At 41.7% G+C, this 18,069-nt stretch overlaps 1 protein-coding gene across 1 annotated transcript in view; it reads left to right on the top strand.

Annotated features, from left to right (window-relative positions):
• The first annotated feature begins 12,222 nt into the window (after positions 1-12,222).
• The window catches only part of LOC126278964 (muscle-specific protein 300 kDa), a 1,270,985-nt gene continuing 1,265,138 nt past the window's right edge, over positions 12,223-18,069 (top strand). Inside the window, exon 1 of the mRNA XM_049979256.1 lies at positions 12,223-12,321. The gene's annotated coding sequence lies outside the window, so the exon portion shown is untranslated. The remainder of the gene's footprint in view (positions 12,322-18,069) is intronic.

The following is an 18,069-nucleotide window of genomic DNA, read 5'->3' as shown; positions in this document are numbered from 1 at the left end:
TGGAGTGTTGTGGCCTGTTGTGGCCTGTTGTGGCCTGTTGTGGGGTTGTGAACTACTGAGGGCTACGACGGGACCAAGTCTCTCCGTCGTTTCTAGGTCCCCGGTTTAATACACACATACATACATACATGCCCATCTAATCTTAAGCATTCTTCTGTAGCACCACATTTCGAAAGCTTTTATTCTCCCCTTGTCTAAACTATTTATCGTCCATGTTTCACTTCCATATATGGCTACACTCCATACAAATACTTTCAGAAAATACTTCCTGACAAATCTATACTCGATGTTAACAAATTTCTCTTCTCCAGAAACGCTTTCCTTGCCATTGTCAGTCTACATTTTATATCCTCTCTACTTCGGCCATCATCATTTATTTTGCTCCCCAAATAGCAGAACTCATCTACTATTTCAAGTGTCTCATTTCCTAACCTGATTCCCTCAGCATCACGTAATTTAATTCGCCTACAATCCATTATCCTCGTTTTGGTTTTGTTGGTGTTCATCTTATATCCTCCTTTCAAGACACTGTCCATTCCGTTCAACTGCTCTTCCAGATCCTTTGCTGCCTCTGACAGAATTGCAATGTCATCGGGAAACCTCAAAGTTTTTATTTCTTCTCCATGGATTTTAATTCCTACTCCAAATTTTTCTTTTGTTTCCCTTTACTGCTTTCTCAATATATATAGAGTAACATCGGGGATAGGCTACAACCCTGTATCACTCTCTTCTCCACCCCTGCTTCCCTTTCGTGCCCCTCGATTCTTATAACTGCCATCTGGTTTCTGTACAATTGTAAATAGCTTTCCCTCCCTGTATTTGACCTATGTCACCTTTAGAATTTGAAAGATAGTATTCCAGTCAACATTGTCAAAATTTTCTCTAAGTCTACAAATGCAACAAACGCTCGTTTGTCTTTCCTTAATCTACCTTCTAAGAAGTCATAGTGTCAGTATTGCCTAACGTGTTCCAACATTTCTACGGACTCCATACTGATCCTCCCCGAGGTCGGCTTCTACCACTTTTTCCATTCGTCAGTAAAGGATTAGTGTTAGTATTTTGCAACTGTGACTTATTAAACTAATAGAGCGGTAATTTTCACACCTTTCAACGCCTGATTTCTTTGAGATTGGAATTATTATATTCTTCTTGAAGTCAGAGGGTGTTTCACCTGTCTCATACATTTTTCTCACCAGATGGTAGAGTTTTGTCAAGGATGGCTCTCCCAAGGCTATCAGTAGTTCTAATGGAATGTTGTCTACTCCCTGGGCCTTGTTTCCACTTAGGTCTGTCAGCGTTCTGTCCAACTCTTCACTCAGTCAATCCTGTTGGAAGAACATCCGCAACTGAGCATTATAGCAGATAAGGTAAATTTCTATATTTTCACACAACCGGTTTCCGACTTTCATAAGCCCATCTTCAGGTGTCGTAGCGCAGTTGTAAAGAGATTTACAACTTAAGCGGTATTTTCAACCTCTGTCTTCACGCAGTATCATATCTCCCATTTCATCTTCGTCTACTTCCTCTTCCATTTCCATAATATTCCCCTCACTACATCGCCCTTGAATGATGCTCTATGTACTCATTCCAACTTTCTGCCTTTTCTTTTTTGCTTGGAACTGATTTTCCATCTGAGCTCTTGATATTCATAAAAGTGGTTCTCTTCTCTCCAAAGGACTCTTTAATTTTCCTGTGGGCGGTATCTATCTTACCACTAGTGATACATGTCTCTAATCCTTACATTTGTCCTCTAGTCATCACTGCTTAGCCATTTTGCACTTCCTGTCAATCTCATTTTGAGACGTTTGTATTCCTTTTTGCCTGCTTCATTTGATGCTGTTTTATATTTTCTCCTTACAGCAATTAAATTCATTGTCTCTTCTGTTACCCAAGAATTTCTACTAGCCCTCGTCGTTTTACCCACTTGATCCTCTGCTGCCTTCACTATTTCATCTCTCAAAGCTACCCATTCTTCTTCTAATGTATTTCCCTCCCCCGTACTTGACAATCGTTTCCTATTGCTCTTTCTGAAACTCTCTGCAACCTCTGTTCTTTCAGTTTATCCAATTTCAAAAAATTCCCTCCTTTTTGCAGTTTCTTCAGCTTCAATATAAAGTTCATAAACAGTAGAATGTGGTCAGAATCCACATCTCCTCCTGGAAATGTCTTACAATTTAAAACCTGGTTCCTAAATCTCAGCCTTACCATTATATAATTTTCGTCTCCCTTCACTATCTGAATAATTTCTTTTATCTCATCATACATTTCTTGAATCTCCTCCTCCCATGAACCATGGACCTATCCGTTGGAGGGGAGGCTAGCGTGCATTAGCGATATAGATAGCATACCGTAGGTGCAACCACAACGGAGGGGTGTCTGTTGAGAAGCCAGACAAATTGTGGTTCCTGAAGAGGGTCAGCAGCCTTTTCATATTTGCAGGGGCAACAGTCTGGATGATTGACTGATCTGGACTTGTAACACTAACCGAAACGGACTTTCTGTGCTGGTACTGCGAATGGCTGAAAGCAAGGGGAAATTACAGCCGTAATTTTCCCGAGGGCATGCAGCTTTACTGTATGGATAAATGATGATGGCGTCCTCTTGGGTAAAATATTCCGGAGATAAAATAATCCCCCATTCGGATCTCCGGGCGGGAACTACTCAGGAGGACATTTTTATCAGGAGAAAGAAAACTGACGTTCTACGGATCGGAACCTGGAATGTCAGATCCCTTAATCGGGGAGATAGGATAGAAAACTGAAAAAGTGAAATGGATAGGTTGAAGTTAGATATAGTGGGAATTAGTGAAGTTCGGTGGCAGGAGGAACAAAACTTCTGGTGCGGTGAATACAGGGTTGTAAATACAAAATCAAATAGGGGTAATGCAGGAGAGGTTTAATAATGAATAAAAAATAGGAGCGCTGGTAAGTTAATACGAGCAGCATAGTGAACGCATTATTATAGCAAAGATAGACACGAAGCCCACGCCTACCACAGTAGTACAAGTTTACATGCCAACTAGTTCCGCAGATAACGAAGAGATTGAAGGTGATAGTATTCACTCTATTTCTCTCTGCCTGTGGCCCTTTTACTTAGACCCTATTGTAACAGGGACCTTACCATTTAATTTTTCCTATCTAGTATTCATTCTTTAAACTTTTATTTTCTCTATTACTAGTCATTACATTTGCCAATCTTGTTTGTATATGGGCACATAGCCTCGCGTGTACAGCCTTGATACATTTTTTCGAAAGAAAACATTGTTGCAGGATGTAAAAGCTGTTGGCAAGCTGTGTGCACTCAGCCTTTGAAAACGCAATTGAGGACCGAAATCTGACAGTGGTCGGGAGAGCGGTGTCGTGATTATACAACTGTCCTTGCCTGCATCCGAAAATGCCTTTGGACTGATGGTGTGGCGGTTGGTCAGTACCGTTGTGTCTTTCGGACAGAGTTTAGTTTACACAATTAAATTACCAAAGTTTATACATTTCCTCTCTTCCATTACTTGATTATTATCATTACTGTTATTCTAACAGGGTTGGAAACATTATCATGTACGAATAGAGAGAATAGGTGTAAATTAATCAATAAAACAGTAAAGACCCAATCAGTCCCATGAGACCAAATCAGAAACTGCTTGAATAAAGAGGCAGTGCAATCATCAGGATTCACTTACTGGCAATAACCGATGGAGGGATTGGAGACCCACTGATCACATGTCCCACGATATAGATGCTTGTAAGCAACAGGCGGCCTGTCGGAATAGACCTAACACGTAGAGTTGTAAAACTACCTCAGACCACCGTAAGTAACCTCAGACTCCGGTCGTTTTCCTAGTAACGTTCGTCAGCTAAAGTTGTAACCGCGTTACCTGTATATTAGCTGTGTTGCATACCTTGTCGGGCGTTACCTCATAACAGTTGCTTTCTATATGTGAGCGATCTGTCTCAATAGATTGCCCTACAAACTGGAACGGCGAATCGTCTAGAAATTGAGTGAGGATATATAAACAGCCGCATAACCCACAGAAAATTTCTGTTCCTCATAATTATCCTCCTCCCTGTTACGTAAAAATAAGCAGCATTTACAGTGATACTGAAATTGTCGACATTTAGTTCATTTTTCATTTGAAATTTGTTGATTCGTTGCATGAAACAGAGGAATATTGAAGTTAAAAATGAAGAAAGTACAGATTTATCATACAGCGCTAGAAACCACAATTTTCTAAAAAGTTAAAATAAAAAAACACAAAACAAAATTTTCTTTGTAGAGCATACTCCTGGCACGTTTCTAGCCTGCAGTGCCTGATCAGTCGTTGCAAACACGATAAGAGCTACAAAATAGCAACAACAGCTACTTTCTTATGTTTCTGCATGTAAACTTTACTTACACCAAAATTAATTGCTTTGGTTAAACAAAAGCGCACAAGTTTTATTACTTATAAAATGCAATTTATATTCTGTAAGGATATAAAATACAAAATGGACTAACACTAAATGATGTGCAGCACTAATTGTGTGCATAACAAAGAAACAAACAAACAAATAAAAGGACAAAGAGAAGTCATCGGCTTCCAGTTCCTCTCTCACACGTTTTTTATGTCTCTTTCTCCACGAATTCTACCAAAACTACTGGAGATCCTATCATTTACTACGTCATTTATATATGGTACGAAAACTATAGTTTTGGTAGAGTGTATCTCTTTTCTGTTTAATCAGTCTTCTGACGTATGATGATGTCCGTCATGTTTTGCAACCTAATCACTTGTAACCTAAGTCCTCCATAATTTGTTGGATGTATTCCACTCTGTCTCTTCCTCTACAGTTTTTACCCTCTGCAGCTCCTTCTAGCACTACAGAAGTTATTCGGTGAGAGCTTAATAGATCCATCCTGTTCCTTCTTCTTGTCAGTATTTTCCATATATTTCTTTCCCTGCCGATTTCGCGGACAACATCCTCATTTCTTAGCTTATCAGTCCACCTGATTTTCAATATTATTTTGTAGCAACACATCACAAATCCTCCGATTCTCTTCTGTTGCATTTTTTCCACAGTCCATGTCTCACTACCAGACAATTCTGTGCTACAAAAGTACATTCTCAAAAACTTCTTACTCAAATTGTCTATCTTTGATACTAGTAGACTTCTCTTAGCCAGGAATGCGCTTTTTGCCTCTGCTAGGCTGCTTTTCACGTCGTCCTTGCTCCGAGCGTCATGTGTTATTTGTTTCGTAGTTGCAAAAGTTTTTAACTTCATCTACTTCGTGATCTCCAAGTCTGATGATAAGTTGCTCGGTGTTCTCATTCCTGCTACATCTCTTTACTTTCTTCTCCATTCGATTTACTGCCAGTTCATATTCTGTACTCTTCAGACTGTTCATTCCATTCATCTGATCCGGTAATTCTTCTTCAGTTTCATCGAAGATAACAATGTCATTAGCGAATCTTATTGCTGATATCCTGAAAGTCTGTTTTATTTCCATAATTACTTCTTTGATGAAAATATTGAACAGTAGGGGCGCAGGACTGCTTCCCCATCTTATACCCTATTTAATACAAGCATTTCATTCTTGGTCTCCCAGTCTTACTATTCCCTCTTAGTTCGTGTGTATACTGTGTATCATTCGTCTTTCCCTATAGCATATCCCTGTTTTCCTCAGAATTACGAAAATATTGCACTATTTCACATAATCAAGTTCTTTTTCTAGACGGACATAGCCTATAAATGTGTCTTCATTTTTCTTCAGTCCTGTTTCCATTATCAGCCGCACCAACAAAACTGTCTCTCTGGTGCCATTACCTTTGCTAAAGAAAAAACAGATCGTCATAAAACACAGCCTCAATTTTCCTATCCATTCTTCTGTACACCATTGTTGTCAGCAATTTGCATGCATGAGCTGTCAAGCTGACTGCGATAATTCTCGCACTTGTCGGCTCTTGCTGCTTTCTGAATTGTGTCGATCATCTGTTGCGGAAAGTCTAATGGTATATCGCCAAAACATTCATTTTACACAACAAAGTTAATAATCGTTTTGTTGCACACTTGCCCCAATGATTTTGGAAATTCTGTTGGAATGTTATCTACCTCTTCTGCCTTATTTGATCATATGTCTTCCAAAGCTTTCTCAGATTCCGATTCTAATACTGGTTCCCCTATCTCTTCCCTGTCGATTCCTATTTCTTTTTCCATTTCGTTATCAGCAAAATTCTCCCGCTCACAGAGGCCTTCATTATACTCTATGTATCGATCTGCTCTCTCCTCTGTATTTAAAAGTGGAATTCCAGTTGTATTCTCAATGTTATCGCCCTTGCTTTTAATTTCACCTAAGGTTGTTTTGACTCTTCTGCACTACAGGCCATTAAAATTGCTACACCACGGAGATGACGTGCTACAGACGCGAAATTTAACCGACGGGAAGAAGATGCTGTGATATGCAAATGATTAGCTTTAAAGAGCATTCACACAAGGTTGGCGCCGGCGGTGATACCTACAACGTGCTGACAAGAGAAAAGTTTCCAACCGATTTCTCATACACAAACAGCAGTTGACCGGTGTTGCCTGGTGAAACGTTGTTGTGATGCCTTGTGTAAGGAGGACAAATGCGTACCATCACGTTTCCGACTTTAATGAAGGTCGGATTGTAGCCTATCGCGATTACGGTTTATCGTATCGCGGCATTACTACTCACCTTGACTGTTAGCAGAATATGGAATCGGTGGCTTCAAGAGGGTAATACGGAACGCCGTGGTGGATCCCAATGGCCTCGCATCACTAGCAGTGGAGATGACAGGCATCTTATCCGCGTGGCTGTAACGGATCGTGCAGCCACGTGTCGATCACTGAGTCAACAGATGGGGACGTTTGCAAGACAACAACCATCTGCACGAACAGTTCGACGACGTGTATTCGTCATCGCCGTACTGGCGTATCACCCGGCGTGATGGTATGGGGTGCCATTGGTTACACCTCTCGGTCACTTCTTGTTCGCATTAACGGCACTTTGAACAGTGGATCGCATGTTGCGGGTCCTGTACGGGCCTTTCTGGATACAGAAAACGTTCGACTGCTGACCTGGCCAACACATTCTCCAGATCTCTCACCAATTGAAAACGTCTGGTCAATGGTGGCCTAGCAACTAGCTCGTCACAATACGCCAGTCACTACTCTTGATGAACTGTGGTATCGTGTTGAAGCTGCGTGGGCAGCTGTACCTGTACACGGTATCCAAGCTCTGTTTGACTCAATACCCAGGCGTATCAAGGCCGTTGTTACGGCCAGAGGTGGTTTTCTGGGCACTGATTTCTCAGGATCTATCCACCCAAATTGCGTGAAAATGCAATCACATGTCAGTTGTAGTATAACATATTTGTCCAATGAACGCCCGTTTCTCATCTACATTTCTTCTTGGTTAGCAATTTTAATGGCCAGTAGTGTACATGCTGACTGAATCCTTGGTACAATCATTTCTGTTTTTGATTTCTCACATTCTTCATGCAGCCTTTTCGCCTTAGCTTCCGTGAACTTCCTATTTATGTCATTCCTAAGTAACATGCATTTCCGTATTCCTGATTATCCCTGAACATTTTTGTACTTTGGTCTGTCGTCGATCAGCTTATTTATTTTATTTACTTGTTCGGCATGTACAAACGCAATCATTCTTAGATAAAGTATATTGTAATTAATATACTTACACAACTGTGGTAACAATACTCTTTAGAGGTGTTCTTATAATACTGTACAACATTACAAATACTCTCGAGCCACTTTAAGGCCGAGTGAGTGAGTTTGTGTATGTCTTTCAAATCATCATCATATTCGTAAACTTAACACACGAGTAAATGATCCATTGTTTGGATGTCACCACACTCACATTCAGAGCTATCTAAGAGGCCCCATTTGTTCGTAAGTTGCTTCCATGTGCCAACGCCTGTTCTTAGACGGTTCAAAGCTGTATGTAGTTTCCTTGTGAGGCTGAGTCCTTCAATCTTCTTGTTGCGGTCGTCCACCAAATTACAGTTCTTGTGTGCACTTACGGCCCATAGTTCCTTCCAGGCTGTTTTCGAGTTGAAGCCTTGAAGAAAGCTGTCCTGGGTTTAAGCCTGTTTATAGCTGTTAAATCTTCGTGGATATGGAGGTCTGGGTTGTCTAGGCATTTTTGATATGTTCTTAGAGCTAACTGTGATCGCCTGATTTCAGGGGGCTCTGTGTTGGCTAGGACAGGGAGCCAGGCACAGGGTGTGGCCCTGATTGTTCCTGAGATTATTCGCATTGTCTCCCTCAGCTGGACGTCCACTTTAGCTACTTGTGCATTTCTCATCCAGACTGGTGAGCACTGTTCAGCTGCCCGCAGCTCGTGATCGTGCGGTAGCGTTCTCGCTTCCCACGCCCGGGTTCCCGGGTTCGATTCCCGGCGGGGTCAGGGATTTTCTCTGCCTCGTGATGGCTGGGTGTTGTGTGATGTCCTTAGGTTAGTTAGGTTTAAGTAGTTCTAAGTTCTAGGGGACTGATGACCATAGATGTTAAGTCCCATAGTGCTCAGAGCCATTTGAACCATTTTTTAGTATTCAGCTACGCTTTACACAAGAGCTAGTGCTGTCCGCAAAGTGCTCGCCCCACATCCCCATGTCGTTCCAACCATTTTCGAAAGGATAGCAATGCGAGATTTTAATTTCTGTTTTGTGTCTTCTAGGTGTGCGTTGTATGTTGGAGTGCAATCTGCTTTCACAACCAAGTATTTAGGCTTATTCTCGTGTCTGATTTGCTGTCAATTCATAGAAAGCTGTAATTTTCTGTGCTTCTCTGTCGTTAAGGTGTATTATTGTGCTGACTGCTTTGGTGGGGTTTGGGTGTAGTTGCCACTTGGACTAATATGTGTTCAGGACTTCCAGCTCTGCATTCATTGTTTCGTCGAGATCGTTGAAATTCGTATTTTTGATACGCGATGACCAGGTCGTCACCGTATGCAAATTTATGTGATTTGGTTTCTGGCATGTCAGCCGTATACAGGTTGAAGAGAACGGATGGAAGTGCGGAGCTCTGTGTCAGACTATTATTCAGAACCACTCTCTTGCTTTTCGTGTCATGAAGTGAGACTTTATATTCCTACCTGTTAACATGTTCTTGAGTAGTGTGTAGGTCTGTTTGCATTTTGTGATTCTAGTTAGCTTGAACAATATCCCCTCGATCCACATTGTATCGTAAGCTAATGTAAGATCTAGGAGAACTAATCCAGTTTTCATCTTGTTTTGGAAGCCTTTCTCTATGTAGGGACAGCACTTGGTCGCAACAATTTCTGCTTGTTCGAAAACCGGATTGGTATGTTAGAAGGTTGGCGTCATTGTACAGAGTTAATCTAGTCAGTAATATTCTCTCGAATAATTTATAGGAGGTACATAGCAGAGACATTGGTCTGTAGTTCTTTGGGTTATCTCCAGTCTTTCCGGGCTTCAGCACAGCGAAGACATTTGCTTCTTTCCAGATCTTGGGGAGAGCACTCGTACTGATACATTCCGTGTAAAGTTTGGCGAGTCACCTTCTTCCTAGTTTCGATCAGCTGAAAGATTTCTTCTGTTACGCATGGTTTCTTCGCAGCTGCCTTCTTTGTACCTATGTTTTTCTTTCCAATACGCCTAAAGGAAGTAATAAAATAAATACACTACTGGCCATTAAAATTGCTACACCACGAAGATGACGTGCTACAGACGCGAAATTTAATTGACAGGAAGAAGATGCTGTGATATGCAAATGATTAGGTTTCCAGAGCGTTCACACAAGGTTGGCGCTGGTGGCGACACCTACAACGTGCTAACATGAGGAAAGTTTCCAACCGATTTCTCATACACAAACTTTCCGACTATGATAAAGGTCGGATTGTAGCCTATCGCGATTGCGGTTTATCGTATCGCGACATTGCTACTCGCCTTGGTCGAGATCCAATGACTGTTAGCAGAATATGGAATCGGTGGGTTCAGGAGGGTAATACGGAACGCCGTGCTGAATCCCAACGGCCTCGTATCACTAGCAGTCGAGATGACAAGCATCTTATCCGCGTGGATGTAACGGATCGTGTAGCCACGTCTCTATCCCTGAGTCAACACATGGGGACGTTTGCAAGACAACAACGATCTGCACCAACAGTTAGACGACGTCTGCAGCAGCATCGGCTATCAGATCGGAGACCATGGCTGCGGTTACCCTTGATGCTGCATCACAGACAGGAGAGCGTGCGACGGTGTACTCAAAAACGAACCTGGGTGCACGAATGGCAAAACGTCATTTTTTCGGGTGAATCCAGGTTCTGTTTACAGCATGAGCATGGTCGCATCCGTCTTTGGCGGCATCGCAGTGAACGCATATTGGAAGTGTGTATTCGTCATTGCCATACTGGCGTATCACCCTGCGTGATGGTATGGGGTGCCATTAATTATACGTTGTAATGTCTCTTGCAGCGGTCTCTCCGCGATATTTTCAGAAATTTTATAAATTATATAACTCAGTACATATCTCGAAATATCTCTTCTTATCTTACCGATTCCTAAACTTTAATATACGATGATGATCAATTCAAAGTAGTTTCAAGCCCTATTATTCCTTGGAGCGTCCATTTACTCCATGGAATAGCTTCTCTGCTATCTGTATTATCCTATGAAAAGAATGAGGCAATGCTTGGGGAGTAGCCGTGAAAGAAGGAGGATGTATATGTATGTACTGTTGAGCTAGTCGCCATCTTGATGAGATTGTGTATGAGAAGGAATTTAATGCATGAACGAAACTAAAGTAAGTGTGCGCGTATTATTTAACTGATTATTATTGACAGTGTGTGCCTACTACGCTGTACTGCACGGGATCAGTGGGGAACGTCTGATTTACACTGGACGAACCTGCCGTTTTGTATGCTCAAGATATCCAGTTACTTCAAATAAATAGGCTAACACGGTCTTACCAGGAGATCTCCGGTCTTCCCCGTGTAATCACCGAAAGTTAATAATTATTACAGATGTTTTCAGGAGATCGACTGACAATTTTCGACGCACCGAGACTTCGAAATTGCTTCACTGCCTTATGGAATTTAAGTTAAGCTCAATTTAATCAGGATAGAACAGTATTGAACTGTGTGAATGTGATAAGCCTGCTTTGTGAATGAAAATTCCCTTAACATACGCATGTTTTAGTATCCTGATCAGTGAAGCTAAATCAGGCCGGTGTGAGAGATGTTTTTTAAATTTTAGATCAAAAAAAAAAATTGACACGTCTCGGTCACCTCTTGTTCGCATTGACGGCACTCTGAACAGTGGACGTTACATTTCAGATCTGTTACGACCAGTGGCTCTACCCTTCATTCGATCCCTGCAAAACTCTACATTTCAGCAGGATAATGCACGACCGCATGTTGCAGGTCCTGTACAGTCCTTTGTGGACACAGAAAAAGGTCGACTGCTGCTCTGGCCAGCACATTCTCCAGATCTCTCACCAATATAAAACGTCTGGTCAATGGTGGTCGAGCAACTGGCTCGTCGCTATACGCCAGTCACTACTCTTGATGAACTGTGGTATCGTGTTGAAGCTGCATGGGCAGCTGTACCTGTACACACCATCCAGGCTCTGTTTGACTCAATGCCCAGGTGTATCAAGGTCGTTATTACGGCCAGAGGTGGTTGTTCTGGGTACAGATTTCTCAGGATCTATGCACGCAAATTGTAATCACATGTCAGTTCTAGTATAATATATCTGTCCAATGAATAGTCGTTTATCATCTGCATTTATTCTTGGTGTAGCAATTTTAATGGCCAGTGGTGTAAATAAGTAAGTAAAGGTTCAGTCAAACTCATGAGGTCAAGAGGGAAGCTGCTCGAATAAAGAAGCAGCGGCATGATCGTGATTCATCTACTCGTTATAATGTCCGGAGGGATTAGCGACAGGCTGATGACATTGCTCTTCGTAATTATTTGTAAGCAATAGTCGGCCAGATGGAACAGGCTTGAAACGTAATGCTTGTGTGGTGTTTACTTTTACACGATGTTGCGATATTTCGAAGATTTTATGATCGATATAGAAACGTCGATAGTAAACATGAAATCGATATTTTGGTAATATAGAATATCAAGGACCACCCCAGTTGTGCTGGCACAGCGTAAACGCAACCTCTAGGCGGGTTCACTGTTGCGGGTAGGCGGGCGGCAGGGGTCTCTGGCAGCGTGCGGGCCGTGGCGGCAGCGGCAGTCTACGGCGGGCAACCTCGCGAGCAGGCGGCGGCCCGGAGAGCACCGCAGCACCGCAGCCAGCCGGCGCCAGCAGCCGAAGCCGCGCACCCCGCCTGCCGTCGGTGAGTGCCCAGCCCCGGCTGGCTGGCTCCCCATCTGTAGCACAAGGCCACTTCTAACATAATGGCGACAGCATTCGTTCGCGTACTGTAACGGTGAGCTGGTTCCAACGGATAACGGGCTCCCAGCGCTTTTTGTTCCATACTAGACTCTCCTCTACAGCTACGTATTATACAATACCCATCATCCATCAGAACTCTTTTTTTGATTTCCCTATGATGTTTTTTCAATTTTTCTTTTGCCCCTACTTAAATCCCGGTACGGTTCTAATCTACAGTGCCTGACCTGGGAGTTGCAGCTCGATGGCTGAAAACCGACCAGAATTTGTGAGACAAGATATTAACTTCTAAATAAGCCGGCGCTCTAGTTAGAGGTGGAAGAGGATATTGTTCAATATCTGACAAGCGACACCTTAAGGGCTACAGACCTTGCACTGTGCCTTTTACATTCTTACCGTCTGGTTAGCTTGCGCAAGCCAGCGACTTTGACATTCTTGAATTTTCGGTACGCTACACTTCTTTATTATTATTTGAGTCGTACCGGCATTGTTCCAGAATGTAACAAGTGAGCATTAGAAGGTCGGTTCCGGGACATACAAGTGTCGGTCAGACAGTAGATATGAATCGGTCGTAATAAAAGTTAAAGACTGTATTAAGGAGCTGAGAGTTTTTTCATTAATAATTACTTATATAGAAGTTAAGCTGAAGGAGCGCGAATTAGCCTTCCTAGCGTGAGTAGAACCGAAGTGACAGACTAGAACTGACTTGCAGTAAAAGTAGAAACTTGAGTCGATGCACGAGTTAAGATAAGTAAAATGGTGACTTTCTCAGAGTGACAATTTATCAGCGTTGATTGCAAAGTGTGGGCGTGGAAGGCATGGGTAGATACTTTCGTTGTTTAGAACCAATGAACGAAGCTTTCTGATATCGTATTATCTTTGATAACAGATCCTCATAGAGTCGATGACCTTTAATTATAGACGTCTCAGGAATAATTAGATACTCCGTTTATTTTTTATGTCAATCGTTATCTGGTGTAAATCTTCTACCTTAAATGTTTGATCCCCAGATAAGAGGTACACGGCAACATAATTAAAATTTGTAATGGAGATCTTACAAGCCGCAGTCACTCTATAAGATTGGACTCCTTTTATTCACAAATGTCTTGGTCGAAATTATTAGATACATTACAGTTAACCAGTTTCGACTCTGAACCAACATCATAAAAATTGAAAATCCATTATCACCACCACCACAATTCACTGATTACGCCTTAGGCACATCCCGACTGGCCTATGGCTGCCTAGAGGGCAGTACCAGAACCTATATATAGGATGGTAGGAAATCTGCTTAGCATGTCGCCAATCTCTCCAGCCGTCATTGGCAGTAGAAGAATTCTGATGGTGCCAACCGAGAATCGGACCCGGTTGTTTCGGCAGCAAATGCAGCGACGTAACCCTTCGGCTAAAGAATCTTGTTAACTCGTCATGAAACACCCATTGTGGCCACTCAAAACAACTGCCATGACCACAGCGAGTCTTTGATGGCGACCTGACGTGTTACTCTCGTAAGAATTCATCCCGGATGGACGTCATGTAAGTCCGAAGGACACAACCAACAAAAGCAAGAGGGTTTAATGGCTGGTGGTGCATGTGGCTGATATCGTGATTGTAAATGTTTGCTCCCTGAATCCCTACTTTAGATGATAAAGGAGCTGCGACTCGAAGATTGAAAACCGACGAGAATATGTGAGACAAGGTATTAACCTCCAAATACGCCGGCGCTCGAGTCAGAGGTGGGAGGAAAAGGATATTGTTCAATATCTGACAAGCGATATCTGTAAATGTTTCTGTAAATCCATTGGGATGAAGACTAGGATGAACCCTTCAAGGTTGCAGCCAATATACCCGTCTAACATTATTCAGGTAAACTAAAGATTTGTGTTATTAAAATTACACCTTCGTCGTTAACGGAGATCGCGTGATTGAGATATTTATCTATTAAGAAACTTTCGTCACAATCACAGTTTCGAATAATCAGAGTTTGCGAATGTGAAGTGACTTCTAACCTAGAATAAAACAGTAAGTACTATAGTAAACCAATAAATACTGAACTAGAAAATAGACGCACAGACTTGTCATCAAAATAGGACGCGAATGAATAAAATAACCACAGCGTATCTTTAGCATTATGGCAGTGTCGTTGTACAAACAGTCTCAAGGGAGTACATTGTCATATATGGCAGTATAGATGAAGAACATACTGCCAGGACCACACATTGTCCTCTCGTGTTGACTCGATGTTGACAGCGTGTTGATCTCTTCGGTATACATTGTTTCCATCTTCTTTTCGAGACTGAAAATATTTGACGCACTCCGTTTTCAAACAGTTAGTAGTCCAAGTATAATGGAATATACCAACATACTGAAAGCACACATCGCGACAGCCCTCATAATACGACGGCTGCCGTTTTGGATTTTTTTTTACGAAAACTGTGAAGTAAATTTTTGGTACAATTTTTTTATTGTTTATCAAAACAACCAATTTTAAAATTCAAATAACACTTTCGCGTGCGCCCCGACCAAATATGGAAACGTTTTGTCTAGACTGATGTGAATATCTCAAAAACATGGTCTTGAAAGGACTATGGTAATGAATAACGGTTACCACACATTTTTTGTTTGACCCAAGGGACCAAAAAGCAGTCGTTAGGCGCTAAACCAGATGAATACTGGAAATAAGAAATTAATTTGATGTTTTCTTCGAAAATTATCAGTTGTTTGACGTGCTAGCATTGTCTCGATGGAGAATGATACGACGTTTTCCGTTGTTTCTCCTGATTTAGTCGGTGAGTTGTGGCGGAATTAACTGTTCTTCGTTCCTCTAGAAAAATGGCCATGACATGCGCAGGGTAACCAAAGAAATATGCAATCATTTTCTTTGAAGTGTTTCAGGAACAAACCACATATGGTAGCTTCGTTTCATCTTGGTACACCCAAATGGTTTGCAGCTGCTTAGTTTCCGGCTCGTCCGTATGTATCCTAGATCCGACTCCTGTTACAACGTTGTATACGGATTTTACGTTTGTTCGGTCAAATTTTTGGAACGTTTCCTCACACTAATTTAGGACGACCCGGTTTTTCAACTATGTTCAAATTGATCGGATTCCTTCAGGAAAAGATCCTTTCACGAATAAATGTTCGTGCAAAACTTAATGTTCTGCAGTCGTCGTTAAGCTAAAGGATGCATCTATACTGCGGCATGTCACAATGCGATTCTCTTCAAGCTTATTGAACCGAGCGCGTCACCTACTTACAGTTACCAAAGGGAGATGGTAATGTATACCAAAGGGAATTTAAGAGATCAACAGGCTGTCAGCATAGAGTCAACAACGTTTGATCCTGTCTATATTTCTTCATTTATACTGCCATGTATGACAATGTGCTGCCCTGACTTTTTATTCAACTACACTGGTGTAATACCGTAGGTATGCTGTGGCTATTTTATTCAGACGTGGCTATTTTATTCTAGATCTGAAGGCACCTTTCATCGTTTCAAACTATTTTATTCTAGATCTGAAGGCACCTTTCATCGTTTCAAACTATTTGATTACTAATTATTCGAATTCGTGATTGTGCCAAAAGTTTACTAATCGATAAATGTTTCGATCATGCGATCTCCCTTACTGACAATGGTTTTTTTATCATACAGATCAGAAATTTAATTGAATAATATGGGACCAGGATATTGACTGCGATCTTGGAGTGTGCATTTCGGCATTCATCTGAATGGATTTAGAAAAACCATGTGGAAGCTAAATAAGACGTCGTTTGTCAAATAGTGAACAATGTCGTTTTCATCCCGCCTCTGCATGAAAAGCTGGTGTATTTGGTAGTTAATATCATCTCTCACGAACTGAAATCGGTTTTCAGGTTTATACCCGCAGATTCTTTATCAACTAGAATAGGAACTAATATTACAAACATTTAGAATTACGGTATTGAGCACATGCAGTAGTTGACCAGTGTTGTTATTGTTATCTACGTTCATCGGGTTTCTGTGGAAACCATTCGAGAAACAACTGAATCTTCTTGTCTAGTTCTATGCCAATTTTCTCGAATTTCCATCTTTGTTTTTTGGAACAACAAACGACATTGATAGATCTCCACGAAATTCGTCACCGACGGAAGTACGAATACAGTAAAATTCTACAAACAAGAGAAACCTTATTCCGAAGGTGAATGTAAACCAAAAAAATGCATGACGCGATTCGAGGTATTGTTGTTGGGTTGAAACCTTCCGCTAATGGGAAAGAGTCATTCAACGATAACCTTCACATGAAATCTCCATTATTTTCACCAGTCTGTTTCTGTAAACGATAACTTTAAACAAGTCAGTGTATTATTTTCTTAGCTGCCATTATTTGGACAATAATAAGCAAAACAACAGTAACTTAACAACGTGAGCAGCACCATCTACTGTCGACATTTGTTTTAATACACTCTGAAAAAGGGTTTAGTCACCTGATAGCTGACTACATTTTCTTGAGGGATATACTTAGTTATCTCAGTACCGTCGCCGGGTTATTGTGCCCATATCAGTGGCTATGATTTTGTCATATAACCAGACATTTGTTGTTAACGTCCGTAGTGAATAATTCAGCATCGCTGTCTACGTTGTACGCAATATTTGATTTAAAAATTGCTCTAAATACATATGAACTGCAGCTTTGTAGCTGTATTGTTGCAGATTTAAACAGAAAAAGATTATAGTAACTGGACTAATAATTTTTTATATGAAGATGTAAAGACTTCAGCTGTTTCGCACGGTCGTAATTTTAACCTGAAAAATATTGATTTCACGTATGTTCAGGTGCCTGCATCATTTCTCCATTTATTTTCCTAGATACTCCCAAAAGAACTGTATGTATTGTCTATTCATGTAATTTTGACTCACACGACGGAACTTCGAAGAAGCAAGCTACGCATGTCAACCTACCATAAGACAATCTCGCAGTAAGAACTGCGCGTTGTGAGAAGAAAATACAAGTAGCCGTTTTGCTGCACAGCGAGTTCGGCTGCTGTACGGATAGCAAGTGCACCACTGCGGCATCTAGAAACGTACTCCAGAGTTGAAGTTCGCAGGACAGTGCGAGTCCTTTGGGCAAAACGTCTAAATTATACCTCGTTTCACCTTGAAATTCTGGTCGTATATGTATTAAATACAGCGTCGCGTCGAGTCGAAGCGAAATGGTTATAACAATTTTACCAAGGCCGCACACTCGTGGGTGATGCTTTTTGGGAAGGAACGACATCGACTTCGACTACAGACGACAATATCCAGACAATCAAGGAACTGGTCCGTAGATTTTCGGAAGATGAGGACGTTCACACAGTGGTTCTCGAAAGGTACCGTGACCACGCAGCGAATTTCTGTCGTCGAGGAACTGGATGTTGGTTTGCAGAGGCTTGGTAGCTACACTACGTGATCAAAAGTATCCGGAAACCTGGCTGAAAATGACTCACAAGTTCTTTTCGCCCTCCATCGGCAATGCTGGAATTCAATATGGTGTTGGCCCACCCTTGGCCTTGATGACAGCTTCCACTCTCGCAGGCATACATTCAATCAGGTGCTGTAAGGTTTCTTGGGGAATGGCAGCCCAATCTTCACGGAGTGCTGCACTGAGAGAGGTATCGATGTCGGTCGGTAAGGACTGGTTCCAAAATATTCCAAAGATGTTCTGTAGGATTC

Source organism: Schistocerca gregaria, chromosome 6 (genome assembly GCF_023897955.1).
Source record: "Schistocerca gregaria isolate iqSchGreg1 chromosome 6, iqSchGreg1.2, whole genome shotgun sequence".
Lineage (NCBI taxonomy): Eukaryota > Metazoa > Arthropoda > Insecta > Orthoptera > Acrididae > Schistocerca > Schistocerca gregaria.
This window is presented reverse-complemented; position numbering and strand designations above follow the sequence as displayed.